Source organism: Nomascus leucogenys, chromosome 22a (assembly GCF_006542625.1).
Source record: "Nomascus leucogenys isolate Asia chromosome 22a, Asia_NLE_v1, whole genome shotgun sequence".
In the NCBI taxonomy this organism is placed as follows: domain Eukaryota; kingdom Metazoa; phylum Chordata; class Mammalia; order Primates; family Hylobatidae; genus Nomascus; species Nomascus leucogenys.
Window position 1 is genome coordinate 39,474,009 of NC_044402.1, and position 21,670 is coordinate 39,495,678.

Sequence of the window (21,670 nt, forward strand, 5' to 3'; positions counted from 1 at the left end):
ACTTTTCATTTCAAAAGCGTATGTGGACTTAAAGCTGTGAAAACCAGATAAAGGTAGGCATCCTTTGGAAAGAAACTGCCTGGTATAGAGGGATTAATTGTTTCCACACATCTAAGCCTGACTCTAAAACTGGCAATGGAAGACTGTATCTTGCTAACAAGTCTTAGACATGTAGTACTTGAAAAAGAACAGGTAAGGCCAGGCGCCGTGGCTCATGCCTGTAATCCCAGCACTTTGGGAGGCCGAGGCAGGTGGATCACGAGGTCAAGAGATCCAGTCCATTCTGGCCAACATAGTGAAACCCTGTCTCTACTAAAAGTACAAAACTTAGCTGGGCTTGGTAGCACTCACCTATAGTCCCAGTTACTCGGGAGGCTGAGGCAGGAGAATTGCTTGAACCCAGGAGGCGGAGGTTGCATTGAGCCAAGATTGTGCCACTGTGCTCCTGCCTGGCGACAGAGAGAATCTCCATCTCAAAAAAAAAAAAAAAAAAGAACAGGTATATCCTATACCAAGGTGTTTGGAATGGAGACCAGGAAAATGATAGGAACGAAAATGTGTTAAGAGCAACCCAGGCTGAGACTGGGGAGGCACACTTGAAGACAGGACGGGGCAAGAGGTTTCATAGTTAACTTGGTTTCCCACCCATAGCTGCATTTAGACACTCTACTAACTTCAATAGGCATGTTGGGCCAGGATACAAAATTATTTGCCTTTTAGTTCACAATATTTTATCCATTTCATAACACATATGGCTTAGAAGTTGAGAGTATGGGGCTTGAAGACAAATCTCAGTGCTAATGAATAATAATTATTAATAGGCTGGGCAGGTTATTTAACTTGTCTCTGATTGCTTCCTTATGTTTCAAGGGAGGATAGCACCACCCACCTCAGTGGGTTTGCATAAAGATAAAAACACCAAATGTGCCTCAGTTTGGTACATAGAACATACTACAAAACACGGACCCATTAGTAATAAAAACAGCTGCTCTAGAACTCTCCTTAGGAGGAAAGAGCCTGATTTTAACAGAGAACAAACATAAGCTGTGTTGCACAACCCCTTTCTTCAGCTGAATCTTCTGTGTGTCTCCCTGGGTCCCAACACACAATCCTCATGACCCCATAGGAGGCTCAAGGCATCTACAGAAGACAGATGTTAAGACAGAGGTGTGATTATTTTTTAAGAGACTAAGAAACTCCAAATAATGAATGGCTGTCTGTCATGTGCAATGACTCTGGAGAAATACAGAATACAAACTCTGCCCTTAAGATATTGTCAGCCTGGTGGCAGTGGGAAGAGGGGCAGGGGAAACACTGAAACTTGGTTTGGAGAGACAGCCATGTAAAACCAAGTAGATGTATTCATAAGGCTTCCCTGAAGAAGGGATGCCTTTGCTGAGTCTGAGGGAAGAGTAGAACAATCCAGGGAATGAGAAGATGCAAGTATGAGATGCAAGAACATTGTTATGTTTATAGTAGAAGGAGCTTGTGAAGGCAAAGGGAAAAGAATCAGGAACAAATCAACAAAATCCCAGTGTGGGAAGGCAAGAAATGTATATTTTATCACCAAAGCCAATGGAAAGCCATGGTTGAATCTCCACAATGAGATGAACTTGATCAGCTTTTCACCTTGGAAAGGTTCCTCCAGCTTGGTTTCGAAGTAAGAGCAAAACAGAAGCTACAGCTACACTCCAGGCAAGACAGATGACCACTTCAACAAAATGCAGTGACTGAGGAATCAGGAGAAGATAAACTAAAAGGTAGTAGATATCATATTAGCAGGGCTTGGTGACAATTGGGTATGGAAGAAGTGAGAAGGATCTTGGCTGACTGCGGTTTCTGGCTTAGACAACTGAATGGATAGTGGGCCCATATGTTAACATAGAAAATGCAAGGAAAGGGCCGGGCGCGGTGGCTCAAGCCTGTAATCCCAGCACTTTGGGAGGCCGAGGCGGGCGGATCACGAGGTCAGGAGATCGAGACTATCCTGGCTAACACGGTGAAACCCTGTCTCCACTAAAAATACAAAAAATTCTCCAGGCGTGGTGGCGGGTGCCTGTAGTCCCAGCTACTCCGGAGGCTGAGGCAGGAGAAGGGCGTGAGCCCGGGAGGCGGAGCTTGCAGTGAGCGGAGATTGCGCCACTGCACTCCAGCCTGGGCGACAGAGCAAGACTCTGTCTCAAAAAAAAAAAAAAGAAAATGCAAGGAAAGGACCAGAGTTCCTGGGAGCTGATGTGCACAGTCCATAGTGATTCATAGAGGTCCATGTGCACTGTGGCCGTAAGCAAAGCTGTGAAAGACGCCCTGTGTGATGGACAGAATGTGATTTGGTGTCTTTCAGAAGGAGTCTCAGTCCTGGTTTGGGGCTTTGATGACTCAACAAAGTGAAGTCTGGAAAGAGGGCAGGGAGACCTCCTGGTGTGTCCTAGAGGGAGGAGAAAGGAAAGGATACCCTGACTTAGAGAGGAGAGAGAACAGTAGCTGCCCAGACACCCCAGGACCTGCCCAGTCTTGAGCTACTCCTGTCGCTGGGATTCCCTCTGTGCCCTAGACAAAGCAACTGGGACTCACCATAAAGGTAAGAAGATTGTATGTTGAATATTTTATATAAATAGATCTATAGAGATACAGAGATATGAATAAATATTCTTCAAAAAATACCATAGGCCTGAGACAGGTGTCCCATCCCTTGGGCAAGAGAATGCTATAGAACGGTATATGTGCAAAGACTTTCCAAGAGGTAAGTAGCCATATATATATATTTTTAATCAATTTCTTCATTAGTATGAAAGATTCAGAAAGGCAAATTTTTAAAGTTTATAGAGACAAAATAGATAAAGATTGTCTGGGCCTGGGGCTAGGAAGAGGGATCAACTGTAAAGGGCATGAGGGGTTTTACTGGAGCCATGAAAATGTTCTACAACTCACCGAATGTGATGGTTGCACCAGTTGGTAAAGTTACAAAAATCATTGAATTGCAGACTTAAATTTTATGATATGTGAAATGTATGTCAATAAAATTATTTCTTAAAAAAATAAGTTTTTTTTTTTTTTTTTTTTTTTTTTTTTTTTTTGAGACGGAGTCTTGCTCTGTGCCCCAGGCTGGAGTGCAGTGGCGCGATCTCGGCTCACTGCAAGCTCCTCCTCCCGGGTTCACGCCATTCTCCTGCCTCAGCCTCCCGAGTAGCTGGGACTACAGGTGCCCGCCAACACACCCGGCTAATTTTTTGTATTTTTAGTAGAGATGGGGTTTCACTGTGTTAGCCAGGATGGTCTCGATCTCCTGACCTCGTGATCCGCCTGCCTCGGCCTCCCAAAGTGCTGGGATTACAGGCTTGAGCCACCGCGCCCAGCCAAAAAAAATAAATTTTCAGATCTTCAACTTTCATGTGTGGTCTTTCCTAAATATGATTTGCCTGAGAAATCACCTGTGCTTGCTTATGTAAAATTCACTTTGCTAGCTCCCCTTTTAGTTGGCCTACTCAAAAAGGAAGAGAGACATATTCTTTTCCTATCCTTATTTTTACTATGGTGAAAATGGAGTGTTGAGTGAAGAAACCTTCAAGCTGCCAACAGTAAGACCATCCTAAATATTGTTACTGAGATGCCTCCTTTAATGACTCATGCCTTGTGGCTTGTTATCTTTCTCTTTTTTACTTAATTTGGTGAAGAGTATAGCCTTGTTTTAGAAATTAAATGTCTTCACCTGCTTTGGGATGTTCTGAATTCGGATATATGGTAGAATGGGGCAGTGGATGTGTTGACAATTTTCCTTTAAGGACCTCACCTTTCCGTACTTCAGCTCTTATCAAAGAACACAGCTGGGGAGAATTCCACAAGAGATAAGCAATGATAGCATGGATATACAACATTCAGTGCTGCAACTAGCTTTTCCAGGTATTACATGTGTGCAATCCTTTTCAGCTCTTCTCAACAGTCACCCATAAGTTGTGTTATTAGCCGGGGGGGAAAAGTCACCTTTGAACAGATGAAGCTGAACCACCTAGTGACACTGGTTTAGTGACTGCCAAAGTTTTCAAGATATATTAGAAAAAGCCATGAATCAAATTTCAAATAACTTCTTCAGATTCAATATGAATTAACCGGAAAGATAGTTGGAGTTTATTTCATCCAGTCACATCATGAAATCCATAATCTGGCTCCATCATCACTAATCTCAGGTGGCCCCAGGACCAGGTTATTTCCTCCTCTGCCATCTGCTCATAGGGGACACTGCCTTAAGACCATGTAACACATATGGCTTAGAAGTTGGGAGTATATAAGCTGAGAGAGAGGCATCCATGCAACAGGGGTAGGTGGCATGGGAATCTGGGCACCTGCTTATGTGATTTGTGTAACCTACTTTGACCTGATCCTTATCGTATCACTTCCTTCAAATGGTGGGTTGCTGCTGTGTCCTTCTAACTTTAAGACTGAGAGAGCCCAGGTTATGATGAGTAGCTCTAGTCACATCATCCTTTGAAATTCCATGGTCAGGCTGGGCGTGGTGGCTCACGCCTGTAATCCCAGCACTTTGGGAGGCCGAGGTGGGTGGGTCACCTGAGGTCAGGAGCCTGGCCAACATGGTGAAGCTCTGTCTCTTCTAAAAATACAAAAATTAGCTGATCATGATGGCACGAGCCTGAAATCCCAGCTACTCGGGAAGTTGAGGCGGGAGAATTGCTTGAACTCAGGAGGCAGAGGTTGCAGCGAGCTGAGATCATGCCACTGCACTCCAGCCTGGGCGACAGACTCCATCTCAAAAACAAACAAACAAACAAAAAAAACAAAAAAACACCAAAAGAAATTCCATGGTCAGATACTCAGTCTCTACCAGGGATCAGGTGTACTTGCTACTTTTCAAATGTTTTATTGTTTCGTGCTGCATTTAGCATTGCCTTGCACTAGAACCCTAGGGTTCTGTGCTAAGACTCCCTATTGGAGCTTACCAAGGATTACTCATTAGAGCTTTATTGGCACAAATATCTGGGACTCTATGAGATCCATTAGGTCCTGTGGCCCAAGTGGCAGGGCTGGTTATACAACATCTTAACCTGCCGCAGAGCCTTCTCTTACCCTGGGCCCCACTCAAAACTGACAGCCTTCATAATCACCCAATAAATAGGTTGCAGCAGAATTTCCAAGAATAGTTTGCAATGTCCCCCAAACCTGAAGAGCACTACCAAATTTTCATTGTCTTTCAACTCTGAATGAAAGTCTCAGTATGCCTCAAACCACTGGAATCCTAAAAACCACTCATGTGATGGGTTTCTGGATCTCTGCAGGATTTACCTCTCACCCTCTGAGGCACATATGTATTACTTAGACATTCAGAGTTCCTTTGACTTCTGCTCATCATGTCCAATTAACATTATGTCATCAATATAATGCACTAACATGAAATTCACATTTTAAGTACTCAGGTGCCCAAGCTGGAAAACTGGGCCTCATTTTTAGCTCCTTTTGCTCCGAGGGTGACCAATTTCTCACAAACGGCTGATAATTTTGACTAATAAATATTTCCCAAATCTAACTTACTTTCTGCATCTATACTACTTCTGACTAGTTCAGGGCCTGGCTGGATCCCTTCCACTGGCCCCTCCAGGCGCATGCCCCACTCTGTTCCATGCTCTTGGAGGCTGAGCTGTGTGGATGACATCTCACTTCCAGAAGCGTTTTCCTAATAGAGAATCTGATAGATCAGAGGAAAGGAGGGAAATGCGGTTGTGGTTTCCTTCTGCAGGGGTGTCTCTGGCTTACTATGACACTTAACCAAAGGTCACAGCCCCTGACAGGCAGCCCTCTGTCTTTGTCCTTCTTGGGGTAACTCACTTCCTCCTCTTGCCCCTTCAGGCCTGGATGGTATTAAAACCTCCCTGTGCCTGGCTCCAGTGCTGCACTATCTCTTGTGGTTACCCCATATTTTGCCTCTTAAATAGCCCCTTCATGAAACTCTCTTCAATTTACCCAATTTAAATATGCCATCTATTTCCTGACAGTATCTGATGGGCACAAGACCTTAGTATCTCTTGCTGCAAGAATCTCCTGGCTGCCACATCAAATAAGTGCACGTGCATATACACACATGCTAAAGTCTCTATACAGCAAAAATCTGACCTTATCAATACCTGACTCCTTTGAATTTCTTATTAAATTTCAGTAACTCCCATTTGCACTCTACATAAAGTCTAAGCTTTTTGTTTTGGCATGCAATAACCACCACTATCCAGCCCTTGACCAATTCTATAGCTTCATCTCCAGCCACTCCCCACCTCATATTTGCTGTTCCAAGGATAACAAACTCTTGGTAGTTTCTCTCACTCTGTGCTGGTTTTCTCCCCCTTGCCCTTACATGTGCTAACTTCCTTGCTTGGTATGCCCTTCTATATTTCCAAACTCCTTACTCCATTCTCCTTCAAGAATAAGCTCTGAAAAATTAAAATAAAAAAAAACAAGTCATGTATACTGTGGTCCCATTCATGCAAAATTGAACACACAGCTATTATATGACAATGGATATTTGGAGAGGTGACTTAAAGAATGGCAAAATAGTAATAATAGTTAACAGTGAAATATCAAATTTTTACTTATGTTGGATAATTTTTGAGAAGGTAAGATAATGACTCCCATACAAATATAAAATGAACAAGTGCCAACATTTAAAAAATAATTAATTAATGAGGGGAACCACAAAGCCATTACAACTGATTCAAAGGTAAATTCAAAGAACCACACATATATAGGACATAGGGAAGAGTAAAATAAGTTTGTTTAATAGATGCAAAGCTGATTTCTTCCAGTGTAGAAGGAAAATTGAATCTCCTCCAGATGAAATTTATATGCATCTATGGATAGATGCAAATATTTATTAGTTATCAAAAACTCTGAGTTGTAAATAGCTCAAAGACAATGTAAGATACAGAGACCCCACAGAATCAGGTCACCTAGAAGAGTAGCTAGATAACGCCTAGTTTTTCACTGAAGATACCCAGAGTCCATTTCAAAGTCAGGTCTGTTTTAGAGTCTTTTGCAACTTTTCTCTCAACTTTCTTATACATTTTTACAAATGTTTTAAAAACAATTTATAATGAACATATATCCTTTTTTAATTAAAAAAGCATGCCTCCTAAAAAACAAACAAATGCAATATTAGAAGCTCCTTTTCCTCAATTGACTTAGGTGTCACCTTTTCCAGATTATTTATCTAACCACTGCCACCCCAAGGTTAAGTTAGGCGCAATTCCTTCTCCTGTGCTCCCATAAAATTGTGTGACTCATATGTTCCTCCTACCACAATGTATTATAATCATATTTTTCTGCAGGCCCAGCTCAGGCTGTGAGTGCTTTGAGTACCAAAATCATGAGTCATCTTTGTATTCTGGCCGCCCAGCCCATAGCAGGCTCCCGATAGATGCTCACTGAATGAATGAAGAGACTAGTGCATGCATAGATTCTGTATCTTTTGCCAAAATTATATATATATGACTGGGGCAGAGAAGGAGAGAGAGAGAGAGAGAGAGGGAGAGAGAGAGAGAGGGAGAGAGAGAGAGAGAGAGATGCTTAGCTTTTAAAAATAAACTGTTTGGAGTGACATTAACAAAATGTTGAGTAGGAAGAGAAGAAACCCAACACTGTTTTGAATCCTCGGCTACAAGGGAGGTAGGAAAACATAATGAATGAGTAGGGATTGTAGGAGCCAAATTTCAGAGAAAAAAAGAATTGTGAATTTGTCTTTAAAGTTTGCTTCAAAAGCACTTATCTGCTATGATATTTACCTAAGATTTACTAAGGTTGAAGTACTTAAATAAGGGAATTGGGTTTATGTAAATAAGTTCATAGCTACAGATCTGTGAAGATTTGAACAGAGACTCAGTATTCTAAATATCAGGAAAACACAAGTTCACAGTGTACACAATGCCTGATACCACCCAAAGCCTGAATACTTAAAAATCAAGAATGGGTACTTTACAATAAATGCTTTAAGACCAGAGCTGAACTGACATCACTGACTGCACAGGGGAAGGGTCTGACATGCAGTAACTAAGGAATTTGACCTGTAGGTCCAGTGAGGCCCTTAAGAAACCATTATATCACTGCAGCCAAATCTGCATTCATTCATTCATTCATTCATTCATTCATTCAACAAATACCTATGAAGCAATTGCTAAGTGCCGGGCACCCTGCTAGAAGTGACAAATGTAACATGGTCACTTAGAGTTAGAAAGAGGAATGTGAGGAGTAAGCACAGGAGGGCATCAGGTCACATGGAGGAGACAATGAATAAGCTTTGGGGTGTCATGTGCTGAAAATGAAGATAAGTCTAGAAGAAGAGGCTGAGGGATGAAAATCAGACAGAGCAGAGAGCACTGGGAGCAGGGAGTCAACTGTGTCTCGAAGCTTGAGGCTAGAGACTCACGGAGGACCAAATGATAAAACACATCACTCTTAAGCAGCTGTGGAACTTTGGGCACTTGATAATTTACAAAGCCCTCTCACATCTTAATTTATTTGGGCGTCTCGCAAGAAACCTGTGAAGTAGATGTTCATTATCCTAGGGGTTCTCAATGAATAAATATTTATTGGATATGTTGACCTAAGATAATGAAGCTGAGGCAAAATTAATACAAGTAGAGAGTTTATTTGGGCCAAGCCTGAGGATTGCAACCCAGGAGCACAGATTCAAGTTGCCCTGAATATACGCTCCAATTAGCAGAAGTTACAAGTGGATTTTTAAAGGCAAAAAATGGGGAAGGAAATGGACTGTTACAAAACTGTCAGAAATTCTCATTGGCTTACACAAAGAACATTGATTAGTGATTGGCTACACATTTATAAACTACAGAGTGTGTGTTATAGTGTCTGGTGTGGCATTATTAGGTTAATTTCCAGCTACTTGTGGCAATAGCAAGCAGTGTCAAGAGATGAATACTTAGCTCAAAGAGGGGAGTAGGGTGTGGGATTGTGGCCTCATTTTAATGTCTCTCTGGGCCTAATAATTAACAGGATTTGGATTCCTCAGATAAAAATTATTTCTTTTCTCAAACCTATGTGTGCATATGCCAGAATTTGATACCAGATAACAGAAGCCACTCAAGCTAATTTAAAGAGATTTCATATATGAAATTCTGTGTTCATAAAATCACTGGAAAGGCTAAATGAGCAGGCTCGAGGTTGATCTTCCAGGAGCTATTCCCAGATCCACCCAGTTCTAGCCCAAAACTGCTTCCTGCTTACAAGAACTGCTTACTGGGACTGTGACTGCCTTTCTAGAGGCTTCCCTCCTTGGACTGAGTTCAACAAGAGGGAGATCAAACAGAAACCACCATGTTTACTTAGGCCCCTGACCCTGGGTTGGGGGGCCTCATGTCCCCTGTGGCTCCACTCAGCATGAGAAGCACCAGCAGTGGAGCCAACTATAGGCTCAAACTAGCCATCAAAGCTGCCATGATCACAGGATCTACAAACAGGTGAGAGCAACTCTTTGGGAATTTGGGAACTGTGGGTGTCTCTAGGTTTTGTTGACCTCATTTTCTTAGGCTCATCCCCTCAAAGCAAAGCCTACTAGGTTTAACTGCTAGTAGTTTTTTGGGAAGGTGATCTTAATGAGAAATATTGAGGAAAAGGAAAGGAAACTAGAAAAGGAGACAAAGCCAGTGCAGGATGTGTAATGGCGTCGGCCCACTATAGGCCACTCAGTGATAGGTTTCAAAGGTCTTCTAGGAAGCAGGAAATGCATCTCAGAGGCATCTATCAGTGGAAGAGGAGAGAATTCCTCTGTCAGTCAAGAGTTGCCCTATGTGGGTTAACGCCTCACACTTTCAAGCTGCATGCCTGTGAGCACTCAGTGGTTTCACATGCCTGAGGCAGGGAGCTCTCTGGTTGCAGCTACAAAGCAAACCAAAGCCTTGAGGAACTGAGAACGAGTTTTCACAGTAGGAATTCTAGTGGGAGGGGAGGCCAAGAAGATCTGATGTGGACATAGGAGGTTCAATGCATCTGTGGACTGACCTATTTCCTCTTTATCTCTTCTGGTCCTCTGACCATCCATAGTACAGCATGAGGTTAGCTGCTCTGAGTTAGTGGAGAGAATTCATTTGGTGCCTCAGGGCTAGAAATGCAGCAAGAAAAGTCTCAGTCCTAGTCTAAATTGTCACCTTCTCCTCATCTTTGCCCCCAGGTTCGGCTTCGCCATTGCCCAGCGTCTGGCCCACGATGGGGCCCACGTGGTCATCAGCAGCCAGAAGCAGCAGAATGTGGACTGGGCTGTGGCCACGCTCTAGGGGGAGGGGCTGAGCATGTGCCAGACACCCTGTGCCACACGGGGAAGGCTGAGGACTGGGAATGGCTGGTGGTCATGGTGAGGGGCATAGAAGGAGGTGCAGACAGGCTCAGGGATTCTGATACTATGACCCACACTAGGGCAGAGGGATAAAGGCACCATCACAGGAATCAGGTCAACTATGTGTCACTTGAGCCTTGTCCACGAGGCCCAGTCTCCAGTTAACAGACCTGGGCACAGAAAGGACCAGCTCAGGGAGGGCGTCCTTTCTCCACCCAGGTTTGTTCTCTCCCTCAGGGAGAGAGGGAGTGCATGTGGCCTGGAACTCAGGGAGATGTTGGGGTGGGGACCATGCTGGTGGGAAAGAAGAAGCTGGCTTCTCCACCAGCTCCGTGGAGCCAGCCAGGCCCTCCTGGTAGATTCCTGAGGAGGAGTCTGAGGGGACAGAGATGTACAGAAGGAAGCCCTCATCTTATAGTCAGAGGTAGAGTGTTCAGGGAAATGGAGAGGGGACAGTGAAATTTCAAGACACAGTGCAGGTGAGAGATGTGTTTGGGGACAGTTAGCAAACAGTGCCTGGGACTAGAAGGAGGACGTGAAAGGGTACTTGGGTGATGCTCCACTGCTTTTTATCCAGAAGCTCAGTACCTGGATCCCAAAGGAAAAGAGATAATCTCCATCCTCACACCATATTGTTCTCTTGTGCTTTGAACTTGACCTAGGTACAGCCTCTGGGACATTAAACAGGAGTCACCTTTCACTGCTGCAGACACCTTCCTCTTCCGTAACCTTATTCCTTTATGTCCCTTTCTCACTCTCAGGCCCTGGAACACTGTGGGGGTGTGGACTTCCTGGTGTGCGTGGCAGGGATCAGTCCCTTGGTGGGATGTGCCTTGGGGATCAGTGAGCAGGTCTGGGACAAGGTGAGGTCTGGGGAAGCCAGGAGGGGGCAGGCCGGACTTCATCCTCACCTTCCTGCCATGTAACCCTCTCTCCATCTAGGCTCACACATCCAGAGCTGATCCTCAGCTCTCACACATCCACCTTCCCATGACAGGTTCATTGGTGCAGAGTGAGGCCTGGGGCTTGGACTTTCTAAGCCTCAATTTCCCCATCTGTGAGATGGATGTAGGAGTGTCTAAGTGGCAGTTTTGGTCCCCGCTGTTCAGGAGCTACCAGTCTGCAGGGAATGTCCAACCAAAAACCAAATGTCACAAAAAATATGGGGCACAGAGAAGGGAATGACAGCCTAATCCCTAACACGGGTACCTCCTGGCTATCACCCCAAAATCTAGCCTTTCCTAGACTCAGCTGTTGATGCCTCCTCTGCTCCAGATGAAACTAGTGTGCTTGGAAACATTGGGAGACAACCCATAGACTCTGGGGTCTTCTGCTGGAAGAGTCTTCACCCCAATCCATTTACTCCTGTATCTTCAGGATGCCCCCATTTCCACGAATGCACAGGAAAGCCAACACTCCACCCACATTATGGGTGTCAGAGGCCATCATGCCCACATCCTAACCTGGTACATTTCCTAATATGGTGAGACCGCTGGACTGACTGCATCTCCACTCCCCCATCTCCTGTTTGCCCTGATTTCAGATTCTAAACATCACTGTGAAGGCCCCAGCCTGCTGCTGAGCCAGCTGCTGCCCCACATGGAGAAGATGGGGCGAGGGTGCGGAAGGGGAATAAGGAGGTAGCTGCTTGATATCAAACAGGGAGCAGGGAAACTAGAGTGAGAGGGGGCCGATTTGAGAGTTAGACATTCCTACTGGGAAACAGGCTTAGCTGAGCCAGTCACACAAGAATGGTGAGTGTGTGGCTTTCATACTTCTGGGTCAGCTAAAGAAACAAAAGTTCTATCCATTAGTGTCATTCTCTCACATCTGGAGTGCCCAGGGGGTCTGGCAAGGACTTGACTGGAATAAGGAGGAAGGATCCACAGACAGAAGGTCCCAGAGTCCTGACAACGGTCTTGGAATCAGAGACCCTTGGGCTACAGGAGCTCTGGCCACAAGAGTTCAGGCTGATGACCCTGAGGCACCCCATAGCCAGCCTGTAACTAGAGCAGTTGTTTCCCAGTCCCACTCAACTCTTATCCCTCCTGCTTCTTCTTACACCTGTCCTACCCGACCTTTTCCTGGCTCCCGCCAGTCAGTTCCCAAATTAGGAAGCCTGCTTCCTTGCTGTCCTCACAGCCCGTGATAGAAGCATCACCTGTGGGATGGGCCTAGGGCTGTCTCTTGCTGTCAATTCCCCACTGGTCTCAGCGACTCAGGATGTTCCCAGATATTCTCCCCATGCCATTTGTCCTAGGGTTGGAACAATCTGCCTGTGCTCCTGGGAGCTCCTTTTTTGTTCTTGGATTTCAGCCCAATCATTAGAAGATTTAATTTTCTGACCATCTTAGGAACACACCTTAAGCCTGTCTCATTCCTGTTCTAAAATAGATCCCTCTGGCCATGCCCCAGCCTCTTAAACATCTCCCCCCACTTAGCCATGCCTTCTCTGAAGGTCAGGGCCACCCAGTTATCTCTACCAGCATTGCCCTCACTCTCTTCTTTAAAATGGTCAGTGGAGGTAAAGTGAATTTTCCTCAGTCTCAGGTAAAGTGCTTTGCAGATAGATGTAGTTTCAAGACTCTTTTTCCAACTGTTTTGCTTCCCTTCAGTTCCCATATTGACATTCTGGAGCAGCCACTGAATTCAGCAAGCATTTACTGAGCAGCTAGTATAGACTGGGCTGCTTCCCTGGACTTGTGTGATCATCTGTGAAACACAACCAGGACTTCTAACTAATGAGGACTTCTGAGGCCCCTTCCATCTCTAACACAGGCATGGTGTGATATTAGATTGAATCTCAGTGGTCCCAAGTCACTGAGAACAGTGGGGAATTGACAAGAAGAGACAGTCCTAGGCCCATCCCGCAGGTGATGCATCCACCATAGGCTGTGGGGAGAGCAAGGAAGCAGACTTCCTAATTTGTGAAATGACTGGCAGGGGCTGGGAAAAGGTCGAAGAGGACAGGGCCAGTGTAAGAGGTAGTGGGAAGGACAAAAAATATCATTTTTGTTGAGAGAAAATGGCCAAATACAGTAATTTATGTGGTTGAACACAATACAATGGTTTTCAAATTATTTTTAATGGCAGAAACCTTTTGTCAAAGAATAACCTCCATAGGATTCCAATATATAAAACAGACAAAAGCAGAAATGCCCAGCTTAAAATTGGATTAGGGGCCTGGTGCTCAACCATCTGGTCCCTGTTCCTCGTACTGGGCACCTCTTGCGGAATCTGGCTTCACAAAACTTGTTGCAAACTACAAATGTAATGAAGACAGCATGGGCTTTGGAGTCAGAGAGACCTACCTTTAGATCCCTGCCCTGTCACTAGCTACATATGCTTGGTAACTAAACTCTCTGGGCCTTTGTTTCCTTACCTATTAAGTGGGATAATGATGCTTGGCAGACCTCTTGTGGACATTAATTGGCATGATAAAATATGTTGATTATGCACATAGTAAAGACTGTGTCTATGTATATTTACTAGAGTAAATAATAAACACTGGCCGGGTGCAGTGGCTCACACCTGTAATCCCAACACTTTGGGAGGCTGAGGCAGAAAAGTCGCTTGAGCCCAGGAGTTCAAGGGTGCAGTGAGCTATGATCACACCACTGTACTTCCAACTGGGTGATCAAGTGAGACGCTGTCTCAAAAAAATTATTTGAAAATGAATATTATCATTTTCACAGCTACAAGAACATCACAAACTAAAGTTCTTTACAAGTGAAAGAACTTTACATCACAATTAAAAGAACTAGAGAACCAAGAGAAAACCAACCCCAAAGCTAGCAGAAGACAAGAAATAACCAAAATCAGAGGTGAACTGAAGGAGACTGAGACACAAAAAAACCATTCAAAAGATCAATTAATCCAGGAGCTGGTTTTTTGAAAAAACTTAATAAAATAGATGCTAGCTAGACTAATGAAGAAAAAATCCAAATAAACACAATTAGAAATGACAAAAGGGGTCATTGATCCCACGGAATACAAGTAGCTATCAGAGAATATTATGAACACCTCCGTGCACGTAAACTAGAAAATCTAGAAGAAGAGGATAAATTCCTGGACACATACACCCTCCCAAGACTGAGCCAGGAAGAAATTGAATCCCTGAACAGACCAATAATGAGCTCTGAAATAAAATCAGTAATAAATAGCCTACCAAGAAAAGCCTAGGAATGACAGATTCACAGCTGAATTCTCCCAGCTGTACAAAGAAGAGCTGGTACCATTCCTACTGAAAGTATTCCAAAAAATTTGGGAGAGGAACTCTTCCCCAACTCATTCTATGAGGCCAGCATCATCCTAATACCAAACCCTGTCAGAAACACAGAAAAAAAAATGTTAGGCCAATATCCTTGATGAACATTGATGCAAAAATCCTCAACAAAATACTTGCAAACTGAATCCAGCAGCACATCAAAAAGCTTATGCACCACAATCAAGTAGGCTTTATCCCTGGGATGCAAGGTTGGCACAACATACACAAATTGAGAAATGTGATTTATCACATGAACAGAATTAAGGACAAAAAACCACATGATTATCTTAATAGATTCAGAAAAGGCTTTTGATAAAATTCAACACCCTTCCTGTTAAATACTCTCAATAAACTAGGTATTGAAGGAACATACCTCAAAATAATAAGAGCCATCTATGACAAACCCACAGCCAACATCATGCTGAATGGGCAAAATGTGGACGCATTACCCTTGAAAACTAACACAGGACAAGGATGTCCTGTCTCATCATTCCTATTCAACATAGTATTGGAAGTCCTAGCCAGAGTAATCAGGCAAGAGAAAGATATAAAGGACATCCAAATAGGAAGAGAAGAAGTCAAATGATCCCTGTTTGCAGGTGATATGACCCTATATTGAGAAAACCCCACAGACTTGGCACAATAGCTCCTTAAGCTGATAAACAACTTCAACAAAGTTTCAGGATACAAAATTAATGTACAAAATTCACTGGCATTCTTATACACCAACAACATGGTGTATACACCAACAACATGTTGTTGGCTGTGGATATCTAATGAGGAATGCAATTCCATTCACAACTGCCACAAAAAATACCTAGGAGTACAGCAAACAGGGAGGTGAAAGATCACTACAATGAGAGCTAGAAAGCATTGCTAAAAAAAATCAGAGATGACACAAACAAATGGAAAAACATTCCACACTCATGGATAAGAAGAATCCATATTGTTAAAATGGCTATATTGCCTAAAGCAATGTATAGATTCAAGGCTATTCCTACTAAACTACAAATGACATTCTTCACAGAACTAGAAAAAGAACTATTTTAAAATTCATATGGAGCCAAAAAAGAGCTTAAATAGCCAAAGCAATCCTAAGCAAAAATAGCAAAGCTGGAGGCATCAAGCTACCTGACTTCAAACTATACTACAGGGCTGCAGTAACCAAAACAACATGATACTGGTACAAAAACAGACACATAGAATAATGGAACAAAATAGAGAGCCCAGAAATAAGGCTACACACCTACAACCATCTGATCTTTGACCAAGCCAACAAAAACAAAAAATGGGGAAAGGACTCCCTATTTCATAAACAGTGCTGGGATAACTGACTGGACATATGCAGAAGATTGAAACTGGATGCCTTCCTTACACCATATACAAAAATTAAATCAAGATAGATTAAAGACTTAAATGTAAAACGCAAAACTATAAAAACACTGGAAGACAATCTAGGCAATATCATTCTGGATGTAGGCATGGGCAAAGATTTCATGGCAAAGAAGCCAAAGTAATTGCAACAAAAGCAAAATTGACAAATGGGATCTAATTAAATATAAGAGATTTTGTATAGCATAAGAAACTATCAACAGAGTAAACAGACAACCTACAGAATGGAAGAAAATTTTTGCAAGATATGCATCTGATGAAGGTCTAATATCCAGCATCTACAAGGAACTAACACAAATTTACAAGAACAAAACAAACAACCTCATTAAAAACTGGGCAAAGGACATGGACAGATGCTTTTCAAAAGAAGACATAGATGTGACCAACAAGCATATGAGAAAAAGCTCAATATCACTGATCATTAGAGAAATGCAAATCAAAACCACAATGAGATACCATCTCACACCAGTCATAATGGCTATCATTAAAAAGTCAAAACATAACAGATGCTGGTGAGGTTGTGGAGAAAAAGGAACACTTAAACACTGTTGGTGGGAGTGTAAATTAGTTCAACCATTGTGGAAACAGTGTGGTGATTCCTCAAAGACCTAAAAACAGAACTACCATTCCATCCAGCAATCCCATCACTGGATGTATAACCAAAGGAATATAAATCATTGTATTATAAAGGCACATGCACACATATGTCCATTGCAGCACTATTCACAGTAGTAAATACATTGAGTCAACCTAAATGTCTATTAATGACAGATTGGATAAAGAAAATGTGATAAATATACACCGTGGAATACTATGCAGCCATAACAAAGAATGAGATCATGTCCTCTGCAGGAACATGGATGGAGCTGGAGGCCATTATCCCTAGCAAACTAATGCAGGAACAGAAAAGCAAATACTGCATGTTCTCACTTATAAGTGGGAGCTAAATGAAGAGAACACATGAATACATAATGGGGAATAACAGAGACTGGGGCCTATTGGAGGGTGGAAGGTAGGAGGAAGGAGAGGATCAGGAAAAATAACTAGTGGGTACTAGGTTTAATACCTGGGTGATAAAATAAAAAAAATCATGAAAAAAAAAAAAAAAAAAAAAAAAAAAAAAAAAAAAAAAAAAAAAAAAAAAAAAAAAAAAAAAAAAAAAAAAAAAAATACCTGGGTGATAAAATAATCTGTACAACAAATCCCCATGAGACAAGTTTACCTATGTAACAAATCTGTACATGTACCCCTGAACTTAAAATAAGAGTTAAAAAGTAAAGAAAATAAATATTAACTACAGTATAAATGATCACATAAGTAGTACAAATAACATTTGATAATAATTTAATTGGTTTCAATATTTACAATAAACATTATTAATATTATTACTACTACTACTATTGTTAGTTGTGAGATCTGAGCAAGTAAAAGATTGCTTTCTCCAACCTTGTGGATAAGGCAGGACTTTATGAAGGAAGCTCCACTTAAGTTGTTTCTATTTATTCTTATCTACTTGCCAAAATCCTATCATTCCTAACCCAATTTAAATGGCGATTCCCATATGCTAAAAGAATATAACTATCAACCTAGAATTCCATATCTATCAAGTATATCTTTCAAAAATTAGGGCAAATTTATAACATTTTCAGAGAAATGAAAACAAAGTTTACTACCAGAAGATCTTCACTAAAGGAAATTTTATTTATTTATTTATTTTTATTTTTTTATTATACTTTAAGTTCTAGGGTACATGTGCACAACGTGCAGGTTTGTTACATATGTATACATGTGCCATGTTGGTGTGCTGCACCCATTAACTTGTCATTTACATTAGGTATATCTCCTAATACTATCCCTTCCCCCTCCCCCCATCCCACAACAGGCCCTGGTGTGTGATGTTCCCCTTCCTGTGTCCAAGTGTTCTCATTATTCAATTCCCACCTACGAGTGAGAACATGCAGTGTTTGGTTTTTTGCCCTTGCGATAGTTTGTCATGTCCCTACAAAGGACATGAACTCATCCTTTTTTATGGCTGCATAGTATTCCATGGGGTATATGTGCCACATTTTCTTAATCCAGTCTATCATTGTTGGACATTTGGGTTGGTTCCAAGTCTTTGCTATTGTGAATAGTGCCGCAATAAACATATGCGTGCATGTGTCTTTATAGCAGCAAGATTTATAATCCTTTGGGTATATACCCAGTAATGGGATGGCTGGGTCAAATGGTATTTCTAGTTCTAGATCCCTGAGGAATCACCACACTGTCTTCCACAATGGTTGAACTAGTTTACAGTCCCACCAACAGTATAAAAGTGTTCCACTAAAGGAAATTTTAAATGGTACTTTAGGCAGAAGGAAAGAAATGATTTCATATGGAAAATCTAAGATGAAAGTAAGAATGATAAACACAGAACATAGTAACATGAACAAATTAAACCACTTCTTGTAAAAAGAAATATTTTCGTGGAGTTAAAAAAATTAACTCCACAAGTAGTTAAATATGCAAAAATAATATTTAAATCAGGAGATAGAAATGGAGTTAAGGTGTTAGAAGATTTTTATGTTGTTAGAGAGATGGTAAGGATATTAATCTTAAACTTTGATAAGCAAAACAGGCCTGTTTAACTTTATAGGGCAAAGCTACAAGAATGGCAATGGAGTATGAAGTATATTTTCAAATTAATAGAGAGAGAAGTGGAAATGGAAAAAATAATCTTAAAAAAAGCAAGAAGGGACAGAAAACAAAACAAAGAACTGGGGGAATTTTTAAAAAGCACAAAATTGGATGCTAGACATTAATCCTAGTATATCAGTGATGACAGTTAAAATATAAAGATTGTCAAGCTAGATTTTTAAATCAAATTAAAAATTTTAAATCTGATTAGACAAATGACATATTTTATTAAATTTTTCATTTCTGTTGAATGAGTTTATAGAAATTTATTTATAGAAACAGTTCTAGGAAATGTATAGTTCTAGGAAAGGCTAGCAATTAAGAAATTGAAGTAGGACAGATAAACCTCAGCACATTTACAATGTGTACTCAGCTCAACTGCTGTAGTTAAAATGAACATTTTAATCCTTCTTTACAGAATTAAAGTATATCTTTCTTGATGGTAACCAAAGCATTATATTGTCAATGCTAAGTAAAAGTCAAAGCTGAAATTTTCAGGAGAAAAAGCACTCAGAAAGAAAAAAGAAAAAAATATAGAGCAGAAGTCAATGGAAAATAAAACAAAATACAATACAGGGATCAAAAAAACAACAAAAAAAGATTTTTTAAGAAAATGAATGTTTTTGGCAAATTTCCAATGGGATTGAGCAGGGAAAAAGAGGAAAGACGTAAATAGCCAATATCAGGAATAGAAACAAAAGATATAGATCCTGAGGACAATAAAAGGCATGAAAAGAATGATAATGCCAAAGAGAAATTTTTATGTCAAACTTATGTTTATGCTGAAGTTATAATGAAATAGAAAAAAATTTTCAACTTATATATCTTACCAAAACTGACTCAAGAAGAGATAGAAAACCTGACCAGTCCTATAACCATTAAATAAATGTAATGTATAGTCAAAGTTTTTCCTACAAATCAAAATCCAGGGACCAGGCACAGTGGCTCATACCTGTAATCCCAGCACTTTGGAAGGCCAAGGCAGGTGGATCGCTTGAGTTCAGGAGCTGGAGACCAGCCTGGGCAATGTAGTGAAACCCTGTCTCTACCAAAAATATGAAAAATTAGCCAGATGTGGTGGCATGTTCCTGGGGTCCTAGCTACTCAGGAGGCTGAGGCAGGAGGATCACTTGAACTGGGAGGTGGGGGTTGCAGTGAGCCAAGATTGCCACTGCGCTCCACCTCCACCAGACCCAAGCTATTCTTTTTCACTCACATAGTCCTCCACTCCTCTTCCATACAGCCTCCATTCTCAGTCACACACAAGATAATAACTGTCTTCCACTCACATACCACCCTATCTTAATCTTTCCAGGCAAGATTCAGTGGTCCTGGTCTCCTCAGTTTCAGCCTGTATTATTGCTGTAAGTATGACCATCTCATGTCTCCAGGTTAGATAAGCAGAAACTCTCATTTCATCTGGAAAATTGGATATATGGAAATATCCAGGGTTTGACAATTGCTCCCTCAGGACTACTCCAATGCAAAAGTGATTATGGTGTATCACAGGCCTTGCCTTTTACATAATGCCCATAGTAGGAGCCCTTTGCCATCTCTTTTGGGCATTGTCTCCCATACTTGATGATCTGGAGGTGTTATTGGGATGAATTCCTTGGGCAGAACCCAGGAAATCCAAGTGACTCTCCCTTATTCCCAGTTCTAATCTATTAATCTATTTCCCTTTCTTTCCACAGAGGCTGGGGGCCTATAATGTCAGTAAAACAGCCCTGCTGGGCCTCAACAAGACCCTGGCAGGGAGCTGGCACCAAAGAACATTCGGGCAAACTGTCTGATACCAGGAATCATTGACACATGCTTCAACACAGTGGTGAGGACCACGGGCAGCTCCTGTTCCTATCTCCTGAGCAGTAGTGTGCCTTCCCCTTCCAGGCCATGCGCCACAGAGAGCTGGACTCTCTGGCCTGGACCTGTGGACTTTTGCTCTGATATCCACAGCCTTTGGGATCAGTAGCAGAATCAGAATCAGTTCTTTGTGAGAGGCCACCCCAACAGTTCTTTCACAAGGACACAGGCCTGCAAGATGCACAGCCCATGTGACGTGACTCCATCTGTAGGAGCGGCACTAACTTTTTTACCCTTCCTGTAGCTCCTTGAGGACCCGGTCTTGGGAGATTACATGAAGAGTCTCTTCAGAGTACAGAGGTGAGTTGTGGAGAGGCAGTATCCCTTGTGGAGCTGGATTAACATGACCTCAGAACCTTCGTGATGAGCGAAAGATCACACACTATCCCTCACAGGCTTACCCATTCCCCTTTCTGGGGTCTGACCATCCTCTCAGTCCTGGGAGGACCTCTGCAGGTCCCTGCAAAGCCCACATCTCTTCACTTACAGCCCTTTGCTCACCCCCACAGGGGTCTTGACTTCACAGCATCCCATGGGAACCCAGGGCTCACGAGGAAAGTGTAATTAGTCTCAGCCCCACCTCCTTTTTCCATGCAGAGTGGGGTGGCCTGGGGACTGTGTGGGGCTTGTGTACTTCCTGTGCTCTCCAGACACCAGCCGCATCACCGGAGATAACATCGTGGTGGCCAGCATTTCCCCTCACCTCTGAGGGTCAGGAGCTCTGAGCTTGGGCTTGTGTCTGGTGCAGGAGCTTCAGGGGGTCCTCGGGCCACCCCACTGCAACACCTTGTTAACAGTGGGTCCATGCTCCAAATACACACTTTGATTCGAAACTGTCACAGGTAGAAACAATAAAGAACATCAGAAAGATGTCATATCACAAGAGGGCTTGTGGTATGAAACTATCATTAAAATCAGATAAAGTGATGTGTCAGCTTCACCAGAAACTAAATGGTGTTCTTGGGAGTCTTAAGGAAAGGAGCGAAAGTCAGGCAGAGAGAGAGAGCTGGAAGGAAGGAAAGGAAAAAGGCATTTTGAGCATGCTGCTAGATGCTGTCACGTGGATTGTCTCCTAAACATCTCTGTGAGCCTGATGACTTGGAGCAATGTAAGGAAAATGCTTTGAGGGCACA

The 21,670-nt window shown here is 42.3% G+C and overlaps 1 pseudogene; it reads left to right on the forward strand.

Annotated features, from left to right (window-relative positions):
- The first annotated feature begins 1,445 nt into the window (after nt 1–1,445).
- LOC100601239 lies at nt 1,446–21,246 on the forward strand (annotated as a pseudogene).
- The last annotated feature ends 424 nt before the right edge of the window (nt 21,247–21,670 follow it).